The following is a 14166-nucleotide window of genomic DNA, read 5'->3' on the forward strand; positions in this document are numbered from 1 at the left end:
AATGGTATATTCTAGAATTAAATATTTGTTAATGAACTCAAATATTTTATATTTTAAATATTTATGGAGGAGATACTAGCTTATGGACACAGCCTATAGGTTGTGTCTGGGTTAAGGAGTCCAGCAGTGAAGTAAACAAACATGACCTGGGACTGTACAGAGTTCAGAATATGTAGATCAAGAAGAAAATATCTGGGGACTAGAGAAGTTATTCAGTAGGTAACAGCACTTAGCATATAAACATGAGGCCATAAGTGGGGTCCCAGAGCCCACATAGAAGCTGAACACCACTGTATGCATGTCTGTAAGAACAGTAAAAAGGCATATACAGGATGATGGACTTGCTGCTCACCAGCCTAGCTTAAGAGAATCCATCTCAAGAAACAAGGCAGGGAGCTATAGGAAAAGATACCTGATATCATCTTCTGGATACCAAGCATACAAGTAAAGAAATGTACACTTATACACAAATGTGCACACCACTCCTCCAGACTGAAGTTACAGATTCAAAGTCATTTTCCTTAATAATCCAGAAGATAGGGATATTTATGCGCATGAACCTTTTCAGCCTGATTGGTTGGTTGGTACTTGAAGGCAGACAGAAAGCTCCCCAAGCTTTCTCTGGAAAGTTTGCCAGCAAAAGGAGATAAAAAAGTTGTCCTACATAATCATGATTGTGTAACTTCGGCTTGGGGGGAGCCTGCTTCTAAAACTTTCTCCTGAAGGACACCTTTCTAAAATACCCCAAACAGAACACATTTTACTCATAGTATTTTAGAGAATGTGAGTATTCTCCTGTATCATATTATCACTACATTGGTTTTGTCTTTAAGTTAATAGTTGTTGAGTTATTCTTACATGTTAAGGAACACAAAGACTGTGGGGACCTGAGCTTGTTTAGTATTCTAATTAGGGAGATGTGGCTATTCACAGAGGTGGGTATACATGAAAGGATGCTGCTGGATTACAGAGGTGGAATTCTGTCTTAAAAGTAGGCTTTCAGTTAATGAAATATAAAGAGTAAACCCCAGACAGGAGGAAGAGAGGATATGATTCTTTCTTGGAACAAGAGGGAAACAAACAGAATATAGGAGAAAGGAAGTAGACTACTAAGGGAGTGCTGACTTGTTATAGAACCATAATGGTCTACAGGCAGTGGAGAGCTTGTGATATATGCAGGCAGAAGACTTCCACCATCCTCACATTTCTAGCCTTGTTTTCTGAGTAAATGCTGGGGCCATTTACGGGGGTCATCTATAGAAGCAAATTTTCAAGTTAATTTTGGGACATTGTGAGCATACAAGACAGATAGCAAGTCAAAGTTGGTACCTTCTGAAGCTCTTTGAATATGATAATTTAAGGCTGTGAATACCTTTAAGTTTTTAATGTTTTCTAGAGGTAAATATGAATTAAGGCAATTTAAAATGAGAAAACAAGGTAAGTGATCAAACAGGATTATATATGCATATATATATATATATATATATATATATGAATATGAGGGGGAGAGTGAGAGAGAAAGATGAAGTTAGCTTTTGATAGGTTGTTATGATGTCTAAGGATTTTTTCCCATGAGTTTTCTCTCCTTTGTTAGATCTATATCTGGTCTCAATCCTAATATCTCTATGGGCTTGTTTGTTTATGATTTCTGCATCTTAGTCATTATTCAGGGTCTTGTGAATTGGTCTATCCCACTGTAAGGAGATGGGTATATGGATGAACATTAGAAATGATCCCACAATGAACCCTTTGGGCTTTTATAGTTCAGGTCCTACAGCATGTTTCTCAAGCTTAGAGCTACTATTGTTAACTAAGCAGGTAGAATGTCACCAGGAGTTCACATTTTCTTGACTTACCCTTTTTAATCTTACCTTCTTTCTCTTCCCATTTCTTACCTGACCCGTAGATTCCAGGAAAAGGTGGTTGATTAGTTATGGCTACCTGGCTGGTAGGATTGGAATGGGGAGAGAGAGAATGATTCATCTCTTATATGTGACCTCATGCTGTGGGTACAGAGGTAGGAAGAAGCGATGACGGTTAGCTGTGATGTGAGCAACAAGATATTAATGTGGAATTATTTTTTTTTGTTTCTTCGGCTAGAGTGGTTTGAACATGGCCAGTGCGGTTACAACACTTGGAAGAATTTAAATAGAAGAAACTCACGTGAATGTAGATCTTTAGTTGGTCAGACCCTTGCAGAGTGCTACAATTACATCTTATTCCATTTTATTTTTTCACCAACTCATAAAAGGCAATAATTTCATGGAATTAAGCACTTTGACAGTGTTTGCCATGTCACTGTCTTCTAAACATTCATGTACCTCAAGCACTGATGTACTTTAGTCTGCAAGAGATACAAATGCAAGTGTTCAGTTTACTTATTTTAGTGGGAAGAACTGCTTTACAGATGCTCAACTTCTTAGTTTGTTTTTTTTTAACTTCCTGATGATATAGGGCATTAGTTGCTGGAAGATTTTGGGATCCTGACTATGTCTGTTGAATTCTGTATAATATGCTGAGAGCCATTAGACTTCGAAGATTTACTAATTACCTCTTTCACCCATAATGTAGAAAAGGTGGCATACATTTGATTATCGAGTATGTTAATACCTTTGTTTGATGACACAGAAAGAAGCCAGCATCAATATTCTCCAGCGATTTTTGCAAAACAAGAATGTAATAAGGCTTGGATAGAATGTAGTTTGTATTTCGTTGTCATCTTGCTCTCCTGAGAATATTAGTCTTATTTAAGTCTAACAGAAATATATAAGTGCATTAGCTCAAGTCAGTGCTTTTACTTGACATTCTTATTTCATTCATCCCCTCCAACTCTGCCCACCTGTTCACTGTATCAACAGTACACTCAAGTGTAAACTGTATTAAAAGTACACTGAAGTGTATAAATCTTATATTTATATTTAGTAATTCACAGGTACAGGGGTACAGATGTATTGGAATATAATACTTGCCTCTAAATTAATTAGTTCCAATCAATTCTTTCATTTCTAGGTGATATTTTAACACAGTATAAAACTGTGTGTATCCTTTCAAAACCATCCTACATGCTCCCCCACACATAGAAATACATTCAGAACAAAATACTGTATGACAATATCTGAACTCGATTGAACTAAAAAGGGTACAACTGAAAATCCAAAGTAGTGTGTGTGTGTGTGTGTGTGTGTGTGTGTGTACGTGTGTGTGTGTGTGTGTACGTGTGTGTGTGTGTACGTGTGTAAAAGTTATCCTTGAAGACCAGAATAGTTCACTGTATCCTCTGGAGCTGGAGTTACATGAAATTATGAAGTGCCCAAAATGGGTACTAGGAACTGAATACTGATCTCCTGGAAGAGCAGTAATTGCTCTGAAACACAGAGTCACCTCTGCCACCCCCATGATTCTGAATAACTATTTACCATTCTATATTCTAAACTCCAGAATTAGAATAATATACTCCAGGACGACCTTCACATTTTTCCTTCTTGTCCAATATACCAAAATGATGAGAGCGTAAGGTGGGCTCCATCAATTTGGAAAATGGAATAGTACGATAAAACAATATTACATGGGGAACTTTGTAATGATATATTACTAAAGCATAAAGAAAAATATGGAAGAAAATTGCTAAATATAACCATCCTGCCTTGTTTGAATGAAAGAATCAGTATAAAATATATTAAAAAAATAACTAGTTATATAAATAATTAGCTAAGTAAAACTTATTCCCTGAAGTTTTTCCTGTTCATGGTCTTTACGTCAATTTTAAGTAGGTACTTGTAATCATCAGATTTGTATCCATGTGTATTTTTTATCATTTTAAAAAAACGGGCATTTTTTCCAGGAGAAAATAACTGAAATGCATGTAACTAGATTTATCCTAGACTGATATTTTTTAGGGTTTAGCCATTGTAACTCAAGGGAGCACAATCCATACATGAAGCACAATTTTGGGTGTCACACTCATCCTAAAATAGCTAGGAGATCTGTGGTGCCTTCCTGGGATGAACACCACACTACTGCATTGCAAGTAATGCTGTGAACCTTCTTGCCCATGTGAGATAGCCTGGGCAGCAGTCCCATTTGCAGTATGTAGATTATACCAAGACCTATCTGTGTTGAATACGTGTGGATTCATGTATTTGTATGTGCATTGTGTACATGTTTATGTGTGTAGGGGGGAGTGTGTGTGCGCATGTGCACATGTGAGCACATGTGTGCAGGCTATTTCTTATTTGAATACTTTAGATGTGGAGATCAGGGGAAAAGAGCATTCTATGTCTTTCATCACAATTTTGTTGAACTGCCTATGCAGTTTAAAGAGCCCTTGTTAGAGGAAATGAGATCAGCTCCTACTGGTTTAAAATACATCTGGATTTGACAAACCAAGCTGGGAACATTACATTCAGATAGATCAGTGTGGCCAGGGTGCCTTTTGCTTCTCACCACTTGAAAGATTAAATTCTGATGAGGCTTAGAAAAGATCAGTGGCTCATCTAAGTAAAGTAAAAACACCTAATTTTGTTTATCTTATACCTTTCTCCCTCATTTCCTTTAAAAAAAAAAAAGATCAATAGCATATTTAAATGTGGTAGACAAACATGTTCTCATGCTAAACAGATCTTTTTCCCTAAATTCTTTTTTATCTTCCTGACTTTACTTCTACTCAGTGATCACTTTCTTTTGAGCTGGGATTTTAGTTTGGAATTGAGGAACTAGTAACTTCAGAAGAGACCACAGTGTTATTTTGTAGTTTCCTGTCTCCTCTTTAGGACTCAGTGCCTGCTTCAGAAATCGTATCAATCGCTTACACTTCCAAGTGCTTCTCTGACTCAGCCACTTCCTGGCAATCTGTTGTCAATACTTTACACTTCTAAATGAGTTTCTGACTAAATGGATTAAAAATCTTTTGTAGGAAATGCAGTTTTATTTAAAATGGAATCGCTAACATTCTGAAATTTATTTTGACAGCATAGAGAGGACTTCTTGAAATCAAGATGTAACACGAGTTTTCACTACTGAGAAAGGAAAAAAAACATGGTTAAAAATTCTGACAGGGGGGGTTGGGGATTTAGCTCAGTGGTAGAGTGCTTGCCTAGGAAGCGCAAGGCCCTGGGTTCAGTCCCTAGCTCCGAAAAAAAAAACAAAAAAAAAAACAAAAAAAAAATAAATCTGACAGAGTTGAATAAATGTTTAAATTGATCAACAGTATTTAAAAATCTATTTATTTATCTTGAGACAGCTTTATCCCATGTGCAGGTAAGGCTCAGCACTAATTGTGTAGCTTAGACGACAGCAAGCTAGAAGCAGTCATCTTGTCTCAGCCTCTGGAGTGCTGGGGTTACAGACTGAAATCATTCAACACAGTCTAACACTGCCAATGTTAATGCTACTTTTCAGCATTGTGGATTGGAAACTTTCCTGTGACTCTTGTATTTCCTCATTGGTATATTTGACTTAGGAAATATTGCTTCTTTCTCATTAAAAATATGCCATTTTGTGGTTTCTCCAGCTGTGGAGTGCTCACATCTTGTGTGACTTACGCACCACCCTCCTTTTTTAGTGTCTCCCGGATTAAAAGTTATGGGCTGATACTGAATGCTTTTGGGAAAATTGAAAAAAGAAACATACACAGGAATGATTCAGGAATAAGAGCAGTCATCTTGATACAGACAGTATCCTCCCACCTTGGTACTTCCTGTCCTACAGCAGTGTCTCTGATCTCTGAGCCAGTTACATCCATCTCACAGTCTCTTATCCCATACTAATCAGTAAACTACTGATTATAGAGGTCTTTGACTAGCTAAAAGCTATGGTTGAGGTACAACACTGAAGCAGAAATCAAGAGCAAATTAAGGGTCATCACGAAGTTGACAAAAGTGAAGAAATGTGTCCCCAGCTTTGCTGGGAGTTAGCATGCTTGGAGGTGAAATTAAAAATTCACAGGAATCATCCTCAAGAACTTCATATTACATGTGCACAGAAAACTATGGTGCAGATCATAGGCTGTACCCTCCTCCGTCTTGTGAAGGACACAGAAGTAACAATGGCATAGAGAGACATCACTATTATAACACAAAGGTGGAAAAGGCTTAGAGGATTTAAAAATGAATAAAATGACTCAGAAACCGAAAGTGAGGGCTGGAGAGATGGCTCAGCGGTTAAGAGCACCCGACTGCTCTTCCAGAGGTCATGAGTTCAATTCCCAGCAACCACATGGTGGCTCACAACCATCTGTAAAGAGATCTGATGCCCTCTTCTGGTGTATCTGAAGACAGCTACAGTGTACTTATATATAATAAATAAATCTTTAAAAAAAAAAAAAACCGAAAGTTAATATGAGGACTTAAAACAAAATTCTGAAGATGATTTCTTCTAGGCTAAGAGCATATGTGTCTTATTAGACACCATTAGGTGCCAGAAACAGGACTCTGTGGGGAATGGCACTTGCAAGCAAGCCTGACATTAGTTTCAGTCCTGAGACCCACATTATGAAAGAAAAAATAAAGACTCTTTGTAAGTTGGCTTCTGACCTGCATGTGTATTGTACACTGTGGTATACACATCCACCCCCTCCCACACACAAACTAAATTTAAAATAATTTAAAATGTGAAAAAATAGCCTTAAGCCCACCATAATTAATTTCTTTCGAATAGTGCTTAACAAGATTCTAGCTCTAAAATTCTCTTCTTATCTCTTGATAACTACAACTGTCTTTTATGCACAGCCCCCTCCCTAATCTGGCAGACAGGGTCTTTTTGTAGCCCTGCTTGATCAATAACTCACTATGAAGACCAAGTTGGCTTTGAATTTAGAGACTTGCTTGTCTCTAACTTTGCCTCTCTGTGCTGGGATTAAAAATGGGTGTCAATATACCTGAATCTTTTTTATTAGTGTTTCCATGCAAATGAGCTTCAGATAGATAATAACCATTACAAAATTTAAGCTTGTGTTCTGACTTCAGCTTGATAACGTTATCTCTCTGCATTTCTTGGTTTCTAACTATCCCTGTCTCCCCAGCTTTTTTTCCTATGGCAGAATACAATATTGTGACATGGAGGTGTTACCCTGATTATGAATTTGTGAATCCCTATGAGTCACAACAACAGGAGGTGCACTCTTGGGGTAAAGGGGGATTTTATAACATTCTCATCTGCTAGATGTTCTTCTCAGACATGTATGGCTTTAAAACCTCCAAGAATAAATAAGACTTTTCTTCCTTCAATCTAACCATTCCTCTAGTTTTGCTGTTAAGAATGTTGACTAAGCTGCTGCAAATGCAGCATGTCCCGTACTGTACTGTGTCCTTACAGATCTGACAGTTTCTGAACTGATTCTCTTGCCTGGCTCTAAGGATTTTAAAACCACTAGCTCGTGTAAAAGAGCAGAATGAATTGTGCTTTAAATGTTAAAGCTTTTTGTTTCAAAAATAGTTATTTATACTTACATTTCTGATGTAGATTTACTTGAAGTGTGTTCTTATTTTCAGGGGGGCTGAGTAGGATGGTGTTCTAGTTTCATTCTGTTACTGTGACAAATGCCATGATCAAAGCAATTTATATGGTGAGAAGGATTTGTTTCACTTGCTTCAGGTCACAGCCCCCTATTGAGGGGAATCTTGGTAGTAACTCAAGTAGGAACTTGGATTAGAATCATGGAGGAAGGCTTCTTGCTAGTACCCTCATAGGCCCACAATTAGCCATCTTTTTCATACAGCTAAGGACCATTGCCCAGGGATTGGTGATGACCAAGTGCGATAAGACTTCCTATATCAATTAAAAATCAAGACTGTCCCCCACAGATATACTGCACAAACCAATCTATTTAGAAAGTCCTTCAATTGAGACTCCCTTCTTATGTGACACTAGGCTTAGTTAAGTCGACAGTTAAAAATAATCACTAAAACAAATAATTAGTTAATTAATAATTTCTGAAACTGATATATATATATATATATATATATATATATATATATATATATATATATATAGCAAAAGGCCAGAGAAATATGTGATTTATAAAATGCTACAATCATAAGTAAAATTCTCATATTGGAAGGTCTAAAAGAGCATACTCATGTAAGTATTTATCAACAATACAACTTCTCCCACTATAGAGAATTAGTGGTGAAAGCACCTTGTAGAATAGACTATTATGTAACAGGGACTTGAGAAATGTTTGTTGAATTCAATTCATTAGTTAAAATATTTATATTTAAAGACCATTATATCATTTCACTCTGACCTTTAATATTATTATTGTAAAAACCATGTGAACAGGGACAACTGAAAGTCAGCCCTGAGGAGCAACTTCAGACTGAAACCAGAGGTAAGATCAACTTTTCTGCTCCAAGTGACCTGACTGCTGGACTCAGGACACGCAAAGGCAAAATTCCTCTGGGACTAGACACTTCTGGCTTGTAGCTGGTGCCTGGACCTCGGTGATCCCAGCCCACAGTTACATTCTCCCAAACCCCATGGGAGAGAAAGCAGATCGTCCAGAAGTGTGGGTAATACTGAGACTGCAGGGCAGGAGAGACCACAACTTCTGCCCACATATGCCCACATCATTGGCCCAAGAGGAAACTGTATACTGCCTCTGGGCGTGGGAAGATTGTAGCTGTCAAGCTAAAGGAGCCCTGCAGACCAGACTGTGCCAGATCTGAAAGGACCCTGTCAAACAGCTTCCTGCACCCAAATCCCGTGGGAGGGAGAGCTAGAACTTCAGAGGGGAAGACACACCTGGAAAACCAGAGGAGATAACTCTCTAGAGGAAAACACCTAGCGCCATCTGGGCCCGCTGTGCAAAGGGAACTAGGAGAAGTAGGGGCATGCCCTTCTGGCTCCCATACACAGGGACAGGTGAAAGGCAGTGGACAGGAATGACTACACATCAGAGAGGAGAACACTCTGTTCCCATAACTGGCTGAAAGAAATCAGGAAAACAGGTCTACAGCACTCCTGAAACACAGGCCTATAGGAAGGTCAAGCGACTGTTAGAAATAGCAAAAAAAAAAAAAAAAAAAAAAAAAAAAGTAACACCAGAGACAACCTGATGGTCAGAAACAAGTGAAGGAACCCAAGCAATAGAAACCAAGACTACATGGCATCATCAGAGCTCATTTCTCCCACCAAAGACAACACTAAGTATCCAAACACAACAGAAAAGCAAGATGAAGATTTAAAATCACATTTGATCATGATGATGGAAGACTTTAAGAAAAACATAAAGAACTTTCTTAGAAAAATGCAGGAAAACACAAGTAAACAAGTAAAAAGCCTTAGAGAGGAAACAAAAAATCCCTGAATGATTACAGGAAAACACATTCAAACAGGTGAAGGAATTGAAAATGGAAATAGAAACAATAGAGAAAGCACAAAGAGAGACAACCCTGGATATAGAAAACCAAAGGAAGAGACAAGGAGCCATAGATACAAGCATTACCAACAGAATACAAGAGATAGAAGAGAGAATCTCAGGAACAGAAAATTCCATAGAAGTCATCGACACAACTGTCAAAAATAATGGAAAACAGAAAAAGCTACTGGCCCAAAACATACAGGAAATCCAGGACACAATGAGAAGATCAAACCTAGAGGATAATAGGTATAGAAGAGAGTGAAGACTCTCAACTCAAAGGACCAGTAAATATCTTCAACAAAATCATAGAAAATTTCCCTAACCTAAAGAAAGAGATGCCCATAAACCTATGAGAAGCCCACAGAACTCCAAGTAGTTTGGACCAGAAAAGAAACTCCTCCTGTCACATAATAGTCAAAACACCAAGTGCACAAAACAAAGAAAGAATATTAAAAGCAGTAAGGGAAAAAGGTCAAGTAACATATAAAGGCTGGCCTATCAGAATTACACCACAATTCTCACCAGAGACTATGAAAGCCAGAAGATCCTGGACAGATGTCATACAGACCCAAAGAAAACACAAATACCAGCCCAGGTTACTAAATCCAGAAAAACTCTCAATTAACATGGATGGAGAAACCAAGATATCCCATGACAAAACCAAATTTACACAATATCTTTCTACAAATCTATCCCTACAAAGGATAATAAATGCTAAAGCCCAACAAAAGGAGGCAAGCTACACCCTAGAAAAAGCAAGAAACTAATCATTTTGCAACAAAACAAAGAGAAGACAAGCACACAAACATGATCTCATCTCCAAGTACGAAGATAACAGGAAGCAACAATCACTATTCCTTAATATCTCTCAACATCAATGGACTCAATTCCCCAATAATAAGACACAGATTAAGAAACTGGATACATAATGAGGACCCAGCATTTTGCTGCCTATAGGAAACAAAGACAAAGACAGGCACTACTTCAGAGTAAAATGCTGGAAAACAAATTTCCAAGCAAATGTTCTGAAGAAGGAAGCTGGAGTAGCCATTCTAATATCAAATAAAATCGATTTTGAACCAAAAGTCATCAAAAAAGACAGGAAAGGACATTTCATATTCATCAAAGGAAAAATTCAAGAAGGTGAACTCTCAATCCTAAATATCTATGCTCCAAATAAAAGGGCATGTACATACATAAAAGAAACCTTACTAAATCTCATAGCACACAATGCACCTCACACAATAATAGTAGGAGATTTCAACACCCCACTCTCATCAATGGACAGATCAGGCAAACAGAAAATAAACAGAGATATAGACAAGCTAACAGAAGTTATGAAACAAATGGACTTAACAGTTATTTATAGAACATTCTATCCTAAAACAAAAGGATATACCTTCTTCTCACGACATCATGGTATTTTCTCCAATATTTAACATATAATTGGGCACAAAACAGGCCTCAACAGATACAGAAAAATAGAAATATCCCATGCGTCCTATCAGACCACCACGGGCTATAAAGCTGGTCTTCAAAAACAATAAGGAAAGAACGCCCACATATACATGGAAGTTGAACAATGCTCTACTCAATGATAACCTGGTCAAGGAAGAAATGAAGAAAGAAATTAAAGACATAGTAGAATTTAATGAAAATGAAGGTACAACATACCCAAACTTATGGGACACAATGAAAGCTGTGTTAAGAGGAAAACTCACAGCTCTGAGTGCCTGCAGAAAGAAACAGGAGAGAGCATATATCAGCAGCTTGACAGCACACATAAAAGTTCTAGAACAGAAAGAAGCAAATACACCCAGGAGGAGTAGAAGGCAGGAAATAATCAAATTCAGAGCTGAAATCAACTAAGTAGAAACAAAAAGGACTATACAAAAATCAACAGAACCAAAAGTTCGTTCTTTGAGAAAATCAACAAGATAGATAAACCCTTAGTCAGACTAACCAGGGGACACAGAGAGTGTGTCCAATATAACAAAATCAGAAATGAAAAGGGAGACATAACAACAGAATCAGAGGAAATTTAAAAAAATCATCAGATCCTACTACAAAAGGATATATTCAACAAAGCTTGAAAATCTGGAGGAAATGGACAATTTCCTAGACAGATACCAGGTACTGAAGTTAAATCAGGAACAGATAAACCATTTAAACAAGCCCATAACACCTGAAGAAATAGAAGCAGTCATTAAAGGTCTCCCAACCAGAAAGAGCCCAGATCCTGATGGGTTCAGTGCAGAATTCTATCAGACCTTCATAGAAGACCTTATATCAATACTATCCAAACTATTCCACAAAATTGAAACAGAGGGAGTGCTACCGAATTCCTTCTATGAAGCCACAATTACTCTTATACCTAAACCACACAAAGACCCAACAAAGAAAAAGAACTTCAGACCCATTTCCCTTATGAATATTGTGCAAAATACTCATTAAATTCTTGCAAACCGAATCCAAGAACATATCAAAACAATCATCCATCATGATCAAGTATGCTTCATCCCAGATATGCAGGGGTGGTTTAATATATGGAAAACCATCAACATAATCCACTATATAAACAAACTGTAAATTAAAAACCACATGATCACTTATTTAGATGCTGGGAAAACATTTGACAAATAAAATACCCCTTCATGATAAAAGTCCTGGAAAGAACAGGAATTGAAGGCCCATACCTAAACAGTAAAAGCCATATACAGCAAACCAGCAGCTAACAATAAACTAAATGGAGAGAAACTTGAAGCAATTCCACTAAATTCAGGAAATAGACAACGCTGCTCACTCTCTCCCTACGTATTCAATATAGTTCTCAAAGTCCTAGTCATAGCAATTAGACAACAAAAGGAGATCAAAGGGATACAGATTGGAAAGGAAGAAGTCAAAATATCACTATTTGCAGATGATATGATAGTATATTTAAGTTATCCCAAAAGTTCCATAAGAAAACTACCAAACCTGATAAACACCTTCAGCAAAGTGGCTGCATATAAAATTAACTCAAATAAATCAGCAACCTTCCTCTACACAAAGAAAAACAAGCTGAGAATAAATTAGGGAAATGACACCCTTCACAATAATCCCAAATAATATAAAATACTTTGGTGTGACTTTAACCAAGCTAGCGAAAGATTTGTATGATAAGAACTTCAAGCCTCTGAAGATAGAATTTGAAGATCTCAGAAGATGGAAAGATCTCCCATGCTCATGTATTGGCAAGATTAATATAGTAAAAATGGCCATTTTACCAAAAGTGATCTACAGATTCAATGCAATCCCCATCAAAATTCCAATCCAATTCTTCAGAGAGTTAGGCAGAAAAATCTGCAATTTCATCTGGAATAACAAAAACTCAGAATAGCTAAAACTATCCTCAACAATAAAAGGACTTCCTGTGAAATCAGTATCCCTGAACTCAAGCAGTATTACAGAGCAATAGTGATAAAAAACTGTATGGTATTGGTACAGAGACAGACAGATAGACCAATGGAACAGAATTGAAGACCCAGAAATGAACCCACACACCTATTGTCACTTGATTTTTGACAAAAGAGCCAAACCATCAAATGGAAAAAAGATAGCATTTTCAGCAAATGGTGCTGATTCAACTGGAGGTCAGCATGTAGAACATTGCAGAGTAATCCATTCTTATCACTCTGTATAAAGCTTAAATCCATATGGATCAAGGATCTCCACATCAAACCAGATACACTCAAACTTATAGAAGATAAAGTGGGGAAGAATCACGAACACATGGGCACTGGAGAAAATTTCCTGAACAAAACACCAATGGCTTATTCTCTAAGATCAAGAATCGACAAATGGGATCTCATGAAGCTACAAAGCTTCTGTAAGGCAAAGGACACTGTCATTAGGGCAAAATGGCAACCATCAGATTGGGAAAAGATCTTTACCAATACTACAACTGATAGAGTGCTTATATCTAAAATATACAAAGAACTCATGAGGTTAGACTGCAGGGAGACAAATAACCCTATTAAAAATGGGGTTCAGAGCTAAGCAAAGAATTCTCAGCTGAGGAATGTCAAATGGGTTAGAAGCACTAAAGAAATGTTCAACATCTTTAGTCATAAGGGAAATGCAAATCAAAACAACCCTGATACTCCACATCACACCAGTGAGAATGGCTTAGATAAAAATCTCTGGTGAGAGCAGAGGCTGACAAGGATGTGGAGAAAGAGGAACACTCCTCCATTGTTGGTGATATTGCAGACTGGTAGAGCCAATCTGGAAATCAATCTGGGGGTTCCTCAAAAAATTGGACATTGTACTACCTGAGAACCTAGCTATACCTCTCTTGGGCATATACCCAAAAGATGCTCCAACATGCAGCAAAGACATTCTCCACTATATTCATAGCAGGCTTATTTATAATAGCCTGAAGGTGGAAAGAACCCTGATGCTCTTCAGCATAGGAATGGATACAGAAAATATAGTACCTCAACACAATGGCATACTATTCAGCTATCAAAAACAATGACTTTATGGAATTCATAGGCAAATGGAGGGAACTGGAAAATATCTTCCTGGGAGGTAACCCAATCACAGAAAAACACACATGGTATGCACTCATTGATAAGTGATTATCAGCCCAAATGCTCGAATTAACCAAGTTGCACAGAACACATGAAACTCAAGAAGGATGACAAAAGTGCAGATCATTCTTTAAAATGGGAACAAGAACACCCTTAGGAGGGTATAGGGAGGCAAAGCTTAGAACAAAGGCTGAAGGAATGCCCATTCAGTGCCTGCCCCACATATAGCCCATC

General features: G+C 37.5%; 1 protein-coding gene across 2 annotated transcripts in view; it reads left to right on the forward strand.

Moving 5' to 3' along the window:
* The window catches only part of Itgbl1 (integrin subunit beta like 1), a 267862-nt gene that overhangs the window by 133125 nt on the left and 120571 nt on the right, over positions 1 to 14166 (forward strand).

Source organism: Rattus norvegicus, chromosome 15 (genome assembly GCF_021556685.1).
Source record: "Rattus norvegicus strain SHRSP/BbbUtx chromosome 15, alternate assembly SHRSP_T2T, whole genome shotgun sequence".
Classification (NCBI taxonomy): domain Eukaryota; kingdom Metazoa; phylum Chordata; class Mammalia; order Rodentia; family Muridae; genus Rattus; species Rattus norvegicus.